Source organism: Felis catus, chromosome C2 (genome assembly GCF_018350175.1).
Source record: "Felis catus isolate Fca126 chromosome C2, F.catus_Fca126_mat1.0, whole genome shotgun sequence".
NCBI lineage: Eukaryota > Metazoa > Chordata > Mammalia > Carnivora > Felidae > Felis > Felis catus.
Genome location: NC_058376.1, coordinates 122,897,304 through 122,912,756, shown reverse-complemented (window position 1 = coordinate 122,912,756; position 15,453 = coordinate 122,897,304). Strand labels below are relative to the sequence as shown.

General features: G+C 41.0%; 1 protein-coding gene and 1 long non-coding RNA gene across 4 annotated transcripts in view; one reads left to right on the top strand and one right to left on the bottom strand.

Annotated features, from left to right (window-relative positions):
• CLSTN2 (calsyntenin 2) overlaps window positions 1–15,453 on the top strand; it is a 616,602-nt gene that overhangs the window by 276,732 nt on the left and 324,417 nt on the right. The gene's annotated exons all lie outside the window — the stretch shown is intronic.
• On the bottom strand, window positions 411–13,742 carry LOC102899976. 2 transcript variants are annotated; one of them, XR_006585457.1, is made up of 6 exons: window positions 13,458–13,742; window positions 11,612–11,658; window positions 4,246–4,360; window positions 3,869–4,016; window positions 2,830–2,893; window positions 411–1,008 (listed from the first exon to the last, which is right to left on the bottom strand). It is a non-coding gene; the product is annotated as an uncharacterized LOC102899976 (long non-coding RNA). The 2 variants fall into 2 exon arrangements; XR_002144859.3 differs by lacking the exon at window positions 11,612–11,658 and having other exon boundaries at window positions 13,458–13,739.

Genomic DNA, 15,453 nt, shown 5'->3' with positions numbered 1-15,453 from the left:
GAATATGGGACAAATGCTGAAGACACAGAATTCTAGGAGGCAGGAAAACAGGCTAGATCGGGAGCCCCTGAGGGTCTCATTCTAACTCCAGCAAACCCTGGGGCTTCCAGGGACACCTACACCCTTCAGGTGGTTGGGGATGAACAGCACAGAAGGTTGTTTGGTACCTGCTGTGAGACCCAGGTATTTATGGTCTACAAGGCTCACAGGGCAGCCATGACTGGCACATGGCCCCAAAACTAGAATTTATTTGTGCCCCAGAGTTGATCAACACCAAGTGGCTGTCTCACACAGTACCTAAGTACACTGAGGCTGGTGTTAAAACCAGAAGGCCAGCAAGACATAAAAGCAAGAATATAACCAGACCACCACATGTCCAAGACCAGAGTTAGGAGGAAACGTCAGACAACTCACATTTTAATGTTTTTATTCACTTTGAAATTCCATCGTGTCCATCTTTATTCCAAGAGCAGGCCATCCACAGGCCCTGGGCAGGATGTGTTGGAGGGGCACAGTCTCTCCCCTGATTATTTCTCAAGTGGGCAGGGCTCTGTCTTCTGGTTGGCTCTTCGTTTTCATAAGAAAAGACTTCAGCCAAATAAGCGTGTCTAGCTCAGGAAGCACTTTATTAGTAAAGTATCTCTTGTGCCTCTAGGCTCTCACCGGTGTGTATTGCCTTCAGTAGCGTGGGGCCCAGAGTGGAAGGGCACCTTTTTGTATCTCATGTCGAAAGCTTGGATTTTCAGTAGATCTGAACCATAGCCTAGGCCACCACATTAATTGCTTTAACTTCTTACTTCTCATTTTCCTGATGTATAACATGGAAAAATAGCATCAAGTCCAGAAGTTTGGAGTAAGTGGCATGGCATATGAAAGTGGCTGGTGCAGGGCTGAGCCCCAAAACGGGGCCATTCATGGGTTCATTTTAATCACAAGGACAGCCTTCAGTGTCCCCTTGGGCTTCCCCTCCTTCTACTTCCTTCTCAGCAGTTAGAATTCAGACAATGTCTGCAAAGACAGGATTGTGCTCAGAAAGAGTTGACAAATCTTTGAGTGGGCACCAAGCACCAATATTCACAGAGAGGCCCAGTACAGAGGCCCAAATTCCTGCCTCTATTTACCACAAATTCTGACCTACGCAAGGCAAGGGGACTAATAAGTGGTCCTGAACAGGGCAGACCTTGGTCCATCCAGTCTCCTACTGCAAAAATTCCCACATCTTGGTGGCATCTTCATGCAGTTTGGGGGAAGCAGATGTTGACAGATAAGTTGATATTTCCATTCTTGCTAACTTTAGAGCTGGAACCTAGCTTAATTCTTTTATAGACTGAGGATAAATGCTCTTTTGTAGAGCATGAAGAATCTCATGGGGAGAATTTAAGAGCTAGAACTCTAAGGGTTGGGTGAGAGGTTCAGACTCCAGTGGCCCCAGGCCTGAGGGAAGGAGGAATCCAGTCTGCCGATCTGGTAAAGTACAGAGCACAGTGCCTGGCCCACATTCCAAATACTCCTCACTGTTAGCTTTATATCATTGTGACTCTGCGGACTCCTGGCCATGCAGGGCCTGGTAAGGGTCCTGGCACAAAGTAGGACCACAGTAAATGTTTACTGTGAGTGAGTGAGTGGACAGATTTGAATCCCACCCAGCCCTCACTCAGCTGCCTGTAAGTCTGTGATTTCAGAGCCTCGAGAGAGAAGGTCCTTCTTGACCCTTTTTTCACTATGCTTCCCAAGTTGGCCCATGACTATATCAGGCTGCTCACTTCACTTAAAGGAAGAGATCTGTCCAGGAGACCAGCTGTAAAGCAGGAGCCATCACTAGTCCAGGCTAGGTGCAGGACCGGGCACTGTGCACACAGCGTCAGGGACCAGCAAGAAAACCCAGCCAGGCACTGGGCATCAGGCACCTAGCACCTGGCACCAGGCAGGTACTCACAGCTGGAGGCCCTGACCCCTGTAGACCACTGACCATTCCCAGGCTCAGCCTAGAGGCTCCCTGAAGTTTCCTGCACAAGGTCTAGGCAGGAGCCAAGAATCTGCTGCTGAAACAGACCTCCACAGTGAGTCAGGAAAAAGACTGAGGGCTCTGAGTATGGATGGCACCTGATCCAGTGTAGACACAGCAACCTATTGCAGGAGTACCTGTCAGACAGGTCAAAACTCTCTTATCCAAGATTTTAAAAAGCTCTGAATCCTGAAAGCCTTTTCATAAATTTGATGTCAAAACTCACTGGGTGAGAACATTTGACTGAAGTAACAGAAAAGTATTTATAGTATTTATTTATCTCACTTAATGTGAATGTTTCTATATTTAACTACATAAATATTAGCGTGTTTGATTGTGAGACATTGCCCTCAATCCTGCAGGGAGTGGAACATAATATAAATTGTGTGAGCCACATTAGCTTCCTAAATGCCAAAGCGCACCCCCCCCCACACACACACACACAAACCCCAAACAAAACAAAACAAAACAAAACCCCTGAATTCTGCAACCCAATTGGCCTCAAATAGTTTGATTAAGAAAATATACACCTGGAATAGTAAGATTGGCAGCTAGCACTCATACTGGGTCTTACATCTAAATGCCTCACTCTATTCTCTCTTTTAATCCTTGCCAAAATCTTAAAAGGTGGATGCTATCATTTTTATCCCTGTTATAGAGAAGGGAAAACTGAGGCTGAAAGACATAAAATAACTTGCTCAAAGCAGACACAGTAAGCAATAGAGTTAAGAATCAAACCCAGGCAATCTGCTTGAATGTCAGCCTTCTTAACCGCTGTTCTATGCTGAATTGGAGTAATGTTAACTAAGAAATGTCTTACTCACCCAGCGACCTTGTCTGCCTGGGCTAGAGACGATGTTTTACCCGGAGCTGGCAACAAGCCTCCGTCTTTGTCAAACATAAGATGCATGGAAAAATCAACAGGACAATGCATTAATTAGCAATTAGAGTGTACTTACAACACAATCCCTAATCTTAATGATAATTTATTTCATTTATGCTGCTGAGGCAGCTGAACAATTCCTTATCCATTAAAAAAAAAGGGCAGAAGAAGAAGAAGAAAGAAAATTTTTAAAAGTGGAGACTGCTTTTCCCTAAGACAGGGCCATGCCTAAGTCATGTTTGAGAGGCACTCCGCAAAGCCCCCAGCCCCCAGTACCTGGACCAGTCCCTAATGGGACCTGGATCTTGTGGCTGGCCTTTGGGCAAAGCTGTAGGAGACCCTTGAATACTAGGGTGATAAACCGGCCCTTTCTGAGGGATGCACTTCCTGTTTGCAAAGAGGGATCTTGAGAACGCCTTTTTTTGCACCTGGCTTTCCGCCATATCAGCATCCACTTTCCTAGGCGGGTTTGTTTCCTATCTGCCACAGTGCTGGGTAGAAATGTCTAGTAGACACATTACCAACATCAAGAGGTCGAGATGCTCTCTCTTGGGCCTTGGTCTGCTGTGCTGAAATTAATGCTCCTAACTTCCCATTGGGAAGCCTTAGTGATTACTCGATCCCTGGCAAGAACTTCAGCCCCTGCCCCAAACCCTGTTCCTGTGGCTGTTTTATTCTACATGCTTCGGTGTTCAGTGTTGACTCTTGTTTCAAGGAGACCTGCACACAACTTAATGAAGACCAGATCAAGTTTTGCAGGTAAATCTGGTCCTTGGTAATACTACAGTTCCCACAGGCATGTATGGCATGCTCTGCAGCCAGGAAGGTTTTGGGAATGTGTGCTGTCCCCCACACCCTGGAAGGCCACCTCTGAGGATGAGTTCACTTGGAGGAATGGGATGTTTTGGTGGGACCCTCAGGGCTAGTTCCCTTCCGATGAGTGATGCCTGGATGGGTTTTGGATTCATTTATCTACTTACCTGGTCCTTCCTAGAAGCAATGCAGAGAAACAATTACTCGTGTGGGTTGTAGAGTTATATAATCTGGATTCAAGCCGCAGCCTGACCCCCTCTTATCTCTGTGACCATGGGCAAATTATGGAACCGTCTTAACCCTCAGTTTTCTCACCTGTAGAAGGGAATAACAATGAGAACTGGTTCTCAGTATTGTTTTGAGAGTTAAATGGGATAATGGCTGAAAAAAGCTCAGCACAATTCCTAGAACTCAAGAAATAATAGCTATTATTTTTAGTCATGTAACCAGCATTCATTGGGCACTTACTGTGAGCCAGGCACTGTCCTAGACAGTAGAGATACAGCAGGGAACACAACGGAAAGTTCTCTAGCACAGAACTTACCTTTCTGTGTTCATTGCGGTCCTATTCATGCAAGCCTCACAGACAGGAACCCAGTGCGGCAGCCTTCCTCCAAGTGTGACCCAGAACACTTTTGTCTGGGTCCCTGGTCAGATAACTTTTTAAAAAAAAAATCTGATTATAATCTTACAATCAGTAATTATAACTCTCCAGTCTTATAATAATCTGTAGATGCCCCATGCACAGCCTCAGATCAATAGGTCTGGGCCATCCTACAGTAAAGAGGCCTGCTTAACTTTGATTAAACCTGCGTTCCTCGAATTTACATGACCACAAGAAATCGTTGCTAATTCCTGTTAGACTGACGGCCACGGGTCTATGCTCAGAGGAGCACATGAAGGCAGTGCTCAGCTAGAGATGACTGAACAGGCAAGTACAAGATAGAGTGAGGAGTACCTGGGTCTGTACTTCACCGAGCTGCGAAACAAAGCCTTCCCTGCTCTCAGGGGCAGGAGGCTCTCTCCAGTAGCCAGCGCTGGCCTGATGTCAGGGTCTGTCCCAGGTGCATCTGCCTGTGTGTGAATTCAGTATCAACAACTAGAGGAGCATCAGCCTGACCATCCTGGTCCACAGACGCCCAGCTCTGGGGCACAGGCTCACATTTCCCACTGCAGACCTCTCTACTGCAGCCCCTGCACAGGACTCCTTCCCTTGTGGGCCGCTACATTCCTTCCCCACTGGGAGTTACTTGTGGAGAGGCGGGAAGGGCAGGGCTTGAGCCCTAAGTGCTAAACTTTCCCTCCTCTGCAGAGAGGTCCATAAATCTGTAACCAACGTTTGCCCCCTTTGGAATAAACTCCTAATTGATTTCTAAAGATTGCTGTTTGCAAATTAAATTACACTTCCCTTATCCATTATATAAAGAAGCATAAAGCAGTCACCTCTCCTGGGCACACACCCCCTCCTCAGACTCCTGGGGTGTGATTACATTACTTCAATTGCAGGGCTTCCATTCAACTCAAGCTACATGAATTGTTTCTCTTGCTTGTTTAATTGCCCATGTCTTATTACAGAGACAATTTATTGTTTTAGTGCAGCATAAAGTTCAAATATTTTATGCAAGATGAATACGGCCACTGACATTTTTATTCTCTTCTCAAGTTCACACATACAAAATCCACATTGGAAACTTTTCAAAATGTTTGTGGCTAATACTGCAAAATGTCAAAACCTCCATAAGTTGTTTTGTTTTGTTGTTTTTTTTTTTCAAAGAAAAGACTCTAAAGAGTATATTTCCTTTTCTAACATTGCTGGGGATTTTATGGGGTGATACTTACTGGCACAAGCTCATGAAGAACGTCCCCTAGGTGTGAAAATGCCTTTGAAAACACATTGGGAATGAACTGTTGATACACACAACAACTGGAATCACTAGAAAATGGTACTGAATGAAAAAAGCCAATCCCCAAAGGCTACAACCGGCATAACTCCATTCAGATAACATTTTTTGAAAGACAAAATTATTGAAATGGAGAATAGCTTAGTGGTTGCCACAGGTTTCGGAGGGGGAGGAAAGTGAGGATAGTAGGTGTGGCTCTAAAAGGGTAAAGGGAGGGATCCTTGTGGTGATGGAATCTGTATCTTGGCTGCATCCACGTTGATATCGTGGTTGTGATATTGTGCTATAGCTTTGCAAGATGTTGCTACTGGGAAAAGACGAGTAAAGGGTACACAGGATGATTTCTTATAACTGCGTGAGGATCTATAATTATCTCAAAATAAAAGTGTAATCTAAAAAGCACATTGAAAAACACAGAGACGTGACTAGATACATGTATAGCTATGCAACACAACTTGATCCATTGTGCAATTGGGCATTGTACAAATTAGTATGGATATTCATTGTACAATTCTTTCCACTCTTCTCCATCTTCCACAATTTTCACAGTAAGCTATTGGAAAAAATATACTGGAAATGTGAGCAATAGCCCTGACAGGACACTTGTTATATTCTGGTTTTTTTTCTTGTGTTTGTTTGTTTTTTTGATAGCGGCTATCCAAACGTGTAAAGTATAGCTCATGGTGGTTTTCATGTCCTTGATGATTAGTGATGTTGAGAAAATTTTCATACACTTGTTAGTCATTTGTCTTCTTTGAAGAAATGTCTATTCAAATCTTTTTGCCTATTGTCAAGTCAGGTGTTTAGTTTTTTGTTATTGACTTGTAAGAGTTCCTTGTGGTTTTTGGATATTTACCCCTTCCCTGCTATAAGTTTGCAAATAATTTCTCCCATTCTAGACGTTACCTTTTCACTCTGCTGATTGCTTCCTTTGCTACACAGAAGCTTTTTAGTTTAAGATAGTCACACGTGTCTAAGTTTGCTTTTATTTCCTCTGCCTTTGGCGTCATACTCAAGAAAGTATTGCCAAAACCAAACTTATGAAGCAATTGCCCTACATTTTCTTCTAGGGTTTTGTAGTTTCTTACATTTCTGTTCTTACATTTAAGTATTTAATCCCTTTTTAGTTTCTTTTTGTTTATGGTATAAGTGTCCAATTTTATTCTTTGCAGATGGATATCCTGTTTTCCCCAGCATCACTTATTGAAGAGACTGTCTTTTCCCTATTCTCTTCTATCTAGGTATCTATCTGTTCTTTTCTCTATCTCTGTTCTCTCTAAGTATCTAATCTGATTTATGCCAGTACAATCCAGTGTTGATTACTGTAGCTTTATAATATGCTTTGAAATCAGGAAGCTTTGTTCTTTCTCAGGATTATTTTGGCTATTCAGGATCTTTTATGGTTCCACATGAATTTTGGGATTGTGTTTCTATTTCTGCAAAAAGTAACGTTAAAATTCTAAGGAGGCTGCGTTGAATGTACAGAATGATTTGGATAGTGTGGACGTTTTAATATTAAATCTTCCAGTCCATGAAAATAGGATGTCCATTTGTTTTTGTCTCCAATTTCTCTCATCCGTGTCTTGTAGTTTTCAGTGTACAAGTCTTTCACCTAATCAGCTGATCCCTAAGGATTTTATTCTTTTTGGTGTTACCGTAAATGGTATCACTCATTAATATCCTTTTAACATAGTTCAGTGTTAGTGTATAGAAATGCGATTGATTTTTGCATATTGAATTTGTGTTCTCCGACTTTACCAAATTCGTTTGTTAATTCTAACTTTTCAGGGAGAATCTTTAGGGTTTTCTACATATAAGACCATGTTATCTGTAAATGGGGACAATTATACTTCTTCCTTTCTGATTTGAATGCCTTTTATTTCTTTTTCTTGCCTAACTGTCCTGGCTAGGACTTCCAGTACTATGTTAAATAGAAGTGAGAGTGAGCTTCCTTGCCTTGTTCCAGATCGTAGAGGAGAAGCTTTCAGTTTTTCACCTTTGATAATGATGTTTGTTGTGGACTTATATGGCTTATATTATATTGAGGTAATTTCCTTCTATTCCCAGATAGTTGAGCATTTCTTCATGAAAAGGTGTTGAATTTTTTCAAATGCTTTTCCTGTTTCTATGGAGAGGATCGTGTGATTTTTATCCTTCATTCTTTCAAAGTGGTGTATCACATTGGTTGATTTGCATGTGTTGAAACATCCTTGTACCTCAGAGATAAATCCTACTTGGTCATGGTATATGATCCTTTCAAACTGTTGTTGAATTCAACTTGCTAACATATTGTTGAAAATTATTGCATCGATATTTGTCAGACATATTGGCCTGTAGCTTTTTCTATTTTATTTATTTATTTATTTATTTATTTATTCATTTATTTATTTATTTATTTATTTAGTAGTGTCATTGTTTGCTTTAGTATCAGGTTAATGCTGGCCTCATAAAATGAGTTTGGAAGTATTCCCTCCTTTTCAGTTTTTTTGAAAGTTTGAGAAGGATTGCTATAAATTCTACTTTAAATGTTTGGTAGAATTCTCCAGTGAAGCCATCTGGTCCTGGGCTTTTCTTTGTTGAGAAGTTTTTGATTACTGGTTCAATCTCCTTACTAGTCATAGATCTGTTCATATTTTCTATTTCTTCATGATTCAGTCTTGGTAGGTTGTATGTTTCTAATAATTTATCCATTTCCTCTAGGTTAACCACTTTGTTTGGCATATAATTGTTCACAGAAGACTCATCATTCCTATTTCTTTTCTAAAGAAAATATTTATTTATTTTGAGAGAGAGATTGAGAGAGAGAAAAAAAAAAGCATGAGCAGGGGGGAAAGAGAGAGAGAGAGAGAGAGAGAGAGAGAGAGAGAGAGAGAGAGAGAGGGAGAGAGAGGGAGAGAGAGGGAGAATCCCAAGAGACTACACACTCAGTGCAGAGCCCAATGCAAGCCTCAATCTCACGACCGTGAGATCATGACCGGAGCCAAAATCAAGAGTCGGATGCTTAACCAACTGCACCACCCAGGTACCCCCTTTTTTTTTTATTTCTGTGGCATCAGTTGAAATGCCTCTTCTTTCATTTCTAATTTTGTTTGAATTTTTCTCCTTTTTTCTTAGGTAGTCTAGCTAAAGGTTTGTCAATTTTGCTGATCTGTTCAAAAAACCAACTCTTAATTTCATTGATTTTTTTTCTATTCCTTTTCTATTCTCTATTTCATTTATTTCTACTCTAATTTCTATTATTTATTTCCTTCTCCTAATTTTAGGCTTAGTTTATTCTTTTTGTAGTTCATTGAGGCTTAAATTTATGTTGTTTGAGATAATGTAGATGTTTACCACTACAAACTTCACTGTTAGTATTGCTTTTACTGCACCCTATAATTTTTCATGTGTTATGTTTTTATTTTCATTTGTATCAGGACATTTTCTAATTTCCCTTTTGATTTCTCCACTGACTCATTGGTTGTTCAAGAGTATGTTATTTAATTTCCATATACTTGTGTAGTTTGCAATCTTCTGCCATTGATTTCTAGTTTATTTTATTGTGGTCAGAAAAGAAACTTGGTATGATTTCAATTTTCTTAAAGTTAAGACTTTTTTTGTGATCTAACACATAATCTATCCTGAGAATGTTCTGTGTGCACTTGAAGAATATGTATTCTGCTGCTGTTAGGTGGTCTGTCTGTTGGGTCTGTTTAGTCTATAATGTTATTCAAGTCCACTGTTTCTTTATTGATCTTCTATCTGGATGTTCTATCCATTATTGAAAGTGGGGTGTTGAAATCTCCCACTATTATTTTTTCCTACTGTTATTATGTTGCTATTTCTTCCTTCAATTCGGTCAATGTTTGCATAATATATTTGTATAGTGTGATATTAGGTTCATATATACTTACCATTATACCTTCCTGATGAATTTCCCCTTTTATTGTTACATAATGTCTTCTTTATCTTTTGTGACAGTTTTGACTTAAAGTCTATTTTGCCTGACATAAGTATGGCCATCTCTGCTGTCTTTTGGTTGACATTTACATGGAATATATTTTTCCATCCTTTCATTTTCAGCCTGTATTAGTTCTTACTTATAAAGGGAAACTCTAAGATAGCATATAGTTGGATCTTGTTTTCTTTATTTTTTATTTTAGAGGGAGAGATGGCGGGGGGGGGGGGCAGAGGGAGAGAGAGAATCTCAAGCAAGCTCCACTCTCCGTGTGGAGCCCAACACAAGGCTTGATCCAATGACCCTGGGATCATGACCTGAGCCAAAACAAAGAGTCAGACACTCAACTGATTGAGCCACCTAGGTACCCACCCCCTTTAAAAATCTGTTCAGTCATTCCATGTATTTTGATTAGGGAGTTTATTATTTATTTTGAGTAGGCTTTATGCCCAGTGCAGAACCCAATGTGGTACTTGAACTCACAACCCTGAAATCAAGACCTGAGCTGAAATCAAGAGTTGAATGCTTTATTGACTGAGTCACCCTGATATGCCATCTTTTGATTAGGGAGTTTAAATTTTTTACATTTAAAGTAATTACTGATAGAGGGCCACCTGGGTGCCTCAGTCAGTTAAGCGTCCGACTTTGGCTCAGGTCATGATCTTGTAGTCTGTGAGTTTGAGCCCCACATCGGGCTCTGTGCTAACAGCTCAGAGCCTGGAGCCTGCCTCAGATTCTTTGTCTCCCTCTCTCTCTGCCCCTTCCCCACTCACACTCTGTCTCTCTCTCTCTCTCTCTTCCTCAAAAATAAACATTAAAAAATTTTTTAAAGTAATTACTGATAGAAAAGGACTTACTATTGACATTTTGTTCACTATTGACATTTTGTTCATTGTTTTCTGCCTGTCTTATAGAAGGTTTGTTCCTCTTTTTCTCTTTTGCTATCTTTTTTGTGTTTTATTAATTTTTTTTGTAGGGGCATGGTTTGATTGCTGTCTCCTTTTTTTGTATTGTCTATAGGCATTTTCTTTGTGGTTACCATGGGGCATACATAAAACATCTTATAATTATAACAGCTGGGTTTGCATTCACTTTGGATGCAGTGTCCTTTTAACTGGTTTCTGGTGTTCTCACAAAGGAATTGGTTTGCGCGTTGTTGTTGGATCAGTATCTTTATGAGAGAAGGAGGGTCTGGGGATTTCCAGTCCACCAACTTGCTCCCTAGCATCCTGAGTTATCTGTCTTTGACAAAGCAAAAACTGTATTTATGCTCCTCAGGTGGTTATTCAGAAGAGCCAGAAATTATTCAGAGAGGTAAGAAAGTAGGTATCTAAGTAAGTGAAGGGGGAAGTGGGGAAGCCACCATGCTTACTCTGGTAGCCTTCCAATACTATTCCCATCCTCTTCTTCACACATTCCCCCAGGGCTTCTGGGGATTCAGCTCTCCAGGCTTCTCTTTATAAAGATGTTCTCTTACAAAGGCAAATCAAGATCTTGCTCTGTGCAATGTAAATTTCTAATAATAAATTCCTTTCTACCCTGTGGGGACATAGACAGTCTTCAGCTGGCTAGTTCTCTCACAGTGCTCTTGTGATTGTCACGCTGAACAGGATGTGAGGTGGGAGCTCAAACTGGTTTTTTTTTGAGATAAAATTATTATAGAATCTATCACACTATATTAAAATTATTGCTTTCTGATCTGTCTTCTCTAATAGTCTGTGAGCATTTTGAAGGATGTGCCTGATTCATCTCCTTGCCCGCAGGGTAGGGCTTGGTAAAGTAAATGCTTAGCCAGTGTTTCCTGCATGTCTAGGATGGATGGATGGATGGATGGATGGATGGATGGATAGATGGATGGAGCGAGCACTGATGGAATATCAGGCCACAGTGAGCAGGGGCAGGAGGTAGTTCGGGCATTGATTTTTGATGTATGTAACAGTATATCCTAACAGCAGTGACATGAGATGAATATATTTGTTGGAAAGGTTCCACATGGCAATATAGTGTGGTCAAACAGGCAGCTAGCCTAAGTGCAAAGGGATATGTCAAAACCATGGGTATTTTAGACCTACCTGTAATATCCTCAATGAGTAGACATAGTCCAGTCCCTGAAGCATGCCTCAAATAGTAAATACAGCCATTTTAGAAACCACCTTTGAATGTCCTGTAAACCCTACATATGATACCAAACTGATATTTGTAGAGGGAATCCTTCCCAAATCACCCTCAGAATATTATAGTCTCCCTAGAGACAAAGAACCTTATGTAGGATCTCAGGAGACTTTATTAGCAGGTCAGCTTGGCAATTCCTGAAGGCAACAAGATAGCTCAAACTTGGGTTTTAAACAGAGAAATAATTCTCTCATTTATTTTATAAGTCAAGTATTTCTCCATAGTAAAATATTTAATGTAGATTCTCCCCTAATTCAGGCCTTTCTCATCCCCATGACAATCAAAGCCCATGGTGAGCATTGGGAAAGGAGATATTATCAAGAGATAAAGGGGACCAGTAGGATCTTGACTTTTTTAAGGGAGCTCCCACTATGTCAGGATGTCACCCAAGAGTCCTTCATACCTGAAGTAGATATACTGTCTCCCCTTCCTGGCTCCAGAGTTGTTAATATCCTTCCCATCATCCAGCACTGGATGAACTCCACAATTTCATAAATAGTAACCCTCTAAGTTTTAAATATCTAAGTGTATCCCCATCACACACAAAAAAAGAGATTGAAATAAGGTTTTATGATTTAAAAAAAAATGCAGACTGTCTCAGGAGCAGGGAATTAATCATCACAAAAATACCTTCCACAGTAAAACACAAGGGGAGGAGACAAATTCAGGTCAGGCAAGTCTGAAATACCCAGCACTATGCCCTTAAACTAGTTTTCCCATTATAGCTCATCTCAGGTCTAGAGCAGTACTCCACACAGAGGTGTTCAATAAGAACCTGCGTTTCTCTTACCTGGTCCCCAATTCAAGTGTCCTGCACATTCCATCCCTCAACTCTTGTCCCTTGGTTGTCTTTTCTAGATAATATTGAAGAGGTACTGAACTGTAAGATCCATTTAGGTCGGGACTGTAATGTTTCAGTGCATTTTTGAATTGCAACATGGAGCATAATGCCAGGTACGTGATAGTCACCTTATTAGCCTCTGCTGAATTAAAGGCTTAAAGGTTTCAGATTTGAGTTGTATGATGAGGTGGTGAGGAGCACAGGCTTCCTATATTTAAAACCCAGCTCTGTCATTTTCAAGCCATGTAATCTAGGGTGAGTTTTGTTTTTTTTTTAAACAGAGGATAATAATGGTACTGGAGTATTGGTACTGGGTATCACCGGGTTGTCGTGAGAGTTAAATAAGTAAATATTTTCAAAATGTTTATAACGGTGTGTACAGTACCTACTAAATAAATGTTATTCATTTTCTTATTGAAATCTCTGATGTGGCTGATGGAATAGAAGTGCATAGGCTTCAAAAACAAAACAAAACAAGACAAAACACCTCACGGATGTATGTTTCAATGCCACCTCCAAAATCTACTGGCACTGCAAACCTAGTCAAGTTGCTTTTCCCACTGATTCCCAGCTCTCTCTCTCTTTTTTCCCCGTTCTTTTCCATTTTTTTTGTTTTTTTGTTTTGTTTTCTTGTTTGCTTATTTGTTTGTTTTAGTATAATTTATTGTCAAGTTAGCTAACATGCAGTGTATACAGTGTCCCCTTGGTTTCAGGAGTAGATTCCCATGATTTGTCACTTACACATAACACCCAGTGCTCATCCCAACAAGTGCCCTCCTCGATGCCCATCACCCATTTCCCCCCCCCCCCCATCAACCCTCAGTTGGTTCTCTGTATTTAAGAGTCTCTTATGGTTTGCTTCCTTCTCTTATTTGTAAAATAAGAATAATCAGATCCAGACATACAGCTGTTGGAAGCGTTATAGGAGATAGTCCATGTGCCATCCCTGACAATGACTGTTATGTCACTCTTTCTTGGTCCTCCTCCTCTCCTCCTGGGTGTCCTTTCCTTTCCTCATGGTTTCCCTACTCTGTCCAACTCTCCCCAGGAATTCCTCCTAGGTCTTCTGTTCTTCTTACTGTATGCACTCTTTCTGTGTGCTCTCATCGCTACCATGGCTTCTATCACAGTCCCAGTGTTCTAAACTCCTGCCTCTTGCCCTGATCTCTCCCCTAAGTCCCAGTTCCAGTATCTTCACTAGTCTGGCTTACAGCCACAGAAAGTTAACAAGTCCAAAGCTGAAGTCATCACCCCTCTTCCAAACCCAATCCTCCTCTGTATTGAATATTGCACTAAATGACATCAGCACCCACCCAGTTAGTCTGAAACTTGGGTGTCTTCTTAAACACTCTCTCACACCAAGCTTTATCAGATCTAGCTTTTAATTCTTTCTGATACTATTCCCTTCTCTCTGACCCCTGTTAGTAGCTTAGTCAGGGCACCAGCTCTTTCCTAGGTGACTTCCAGAGTGTCTTGAACACTGGCCTCCCTCTATATTGTCACCCCCTTAGTCCCTTCATTGCTATACCAAAGTCTTAATAAAATGTCTTTAGATTAAAAAAAAATTCAGACATTGTTTCTCCTTGGTTTAAAGGGCTTCATTGTACTCCCATTGCCCTAAGAATTGGACCCCCTTTCTTCAGACTGAAAAGGTCTTTGACAGTCTGGCCCGAGATTGTCCGTCACCCCATTTCCCTGCATTTCCTACTTAGACTCAGTTTTCTGGTTCTGCAGTCACGTTGCTTTAAGTTCACATGCTCCTTCCACCTGTAGCCTTTGCACATTTTTCACTCTGCCTCTCCTTCACTTGGTTGACTTTGCATCCTCCAAGACTTGAGATATCAATAGAGGCTTACCTTCTCCCTGATAGCTGCTTCTAATTCCCTTCTCCTGGTCTGTATACGGTGCCCTCCTCCAAGCTCATGTAGTACGTCTTAGCTTTCACCTTTCTAGCGCACACAACATTGGCTCGGGCTGTGTCTTTATACCTTCTTCCCCCTTTGGGTTATGAACTTTCTGAAAACAGGGGAATTACATAATTTATCCTGTATTTATTTATAATATCTGGCATATAGTAGTCACTCAGTAAGGATGAATGAATAAAACAGAATTGATGGAAATTAGTTGACATGCCCTTCTCTTCTGCAGAGCCCGTCTGACAAGAGTTTGACATGAAGGAGCGAAAAAGTTTTCCCTGCCATAAATAGCCTGTTACTGTTCTTCAGTCTGTCAGTACATCTTGTATTCATTCTAGATACTCAGAATCCAAACCTTTCTTGGACTCCTTGGAATGTCCTGCCTCCAGGTGGCTACTAGAATGTCCATTCAAAGAAAAGCATATTTTCTTACCTTGCCCTCCTTTCTACAGCCCCTCTTTGAGAGGGAATATCTGGTGTTCTAGCATTGGGATGGCAAACCATAGCCTGGGAGCCAAATTCAGCTCACCTCCTGTGTTTATAAATAAAGTTTTATTGGAACCCAGCCACGCTGTTCATTTATGTATTGTTTGTGGCTGCTTTCATGCTACAGTGGAAGAGTTGAGTAATCATGACAGAGACCATATGGCCTGCAAAGCCTAAAATATTTCCTCCCTAGTCTTTTATATAAAAGGTTTGACGACACCTGCTCTAGGGCTTTGCTCAAGAGCATCTGGACCCATTCAGCTCTGTGCTGAGATTCAAATATGCAAGACATAAACCAAGAAAGGGTCACAGTCTTAAATCCAATTTCCATGGCTGAAAAGCATTTCTAATACCTTCCCTTTGATAATGCTTTATGTTTTTCTAAGAGCTTTCATATTCATTAAGGAAAAGATCTTCAAATACAAATACTCCTGCTCCCAGGTGAGTCCCACACTGCTGCTCTGCAGATCATACTTCGAGTTACAAGGCCGTAGAGCAA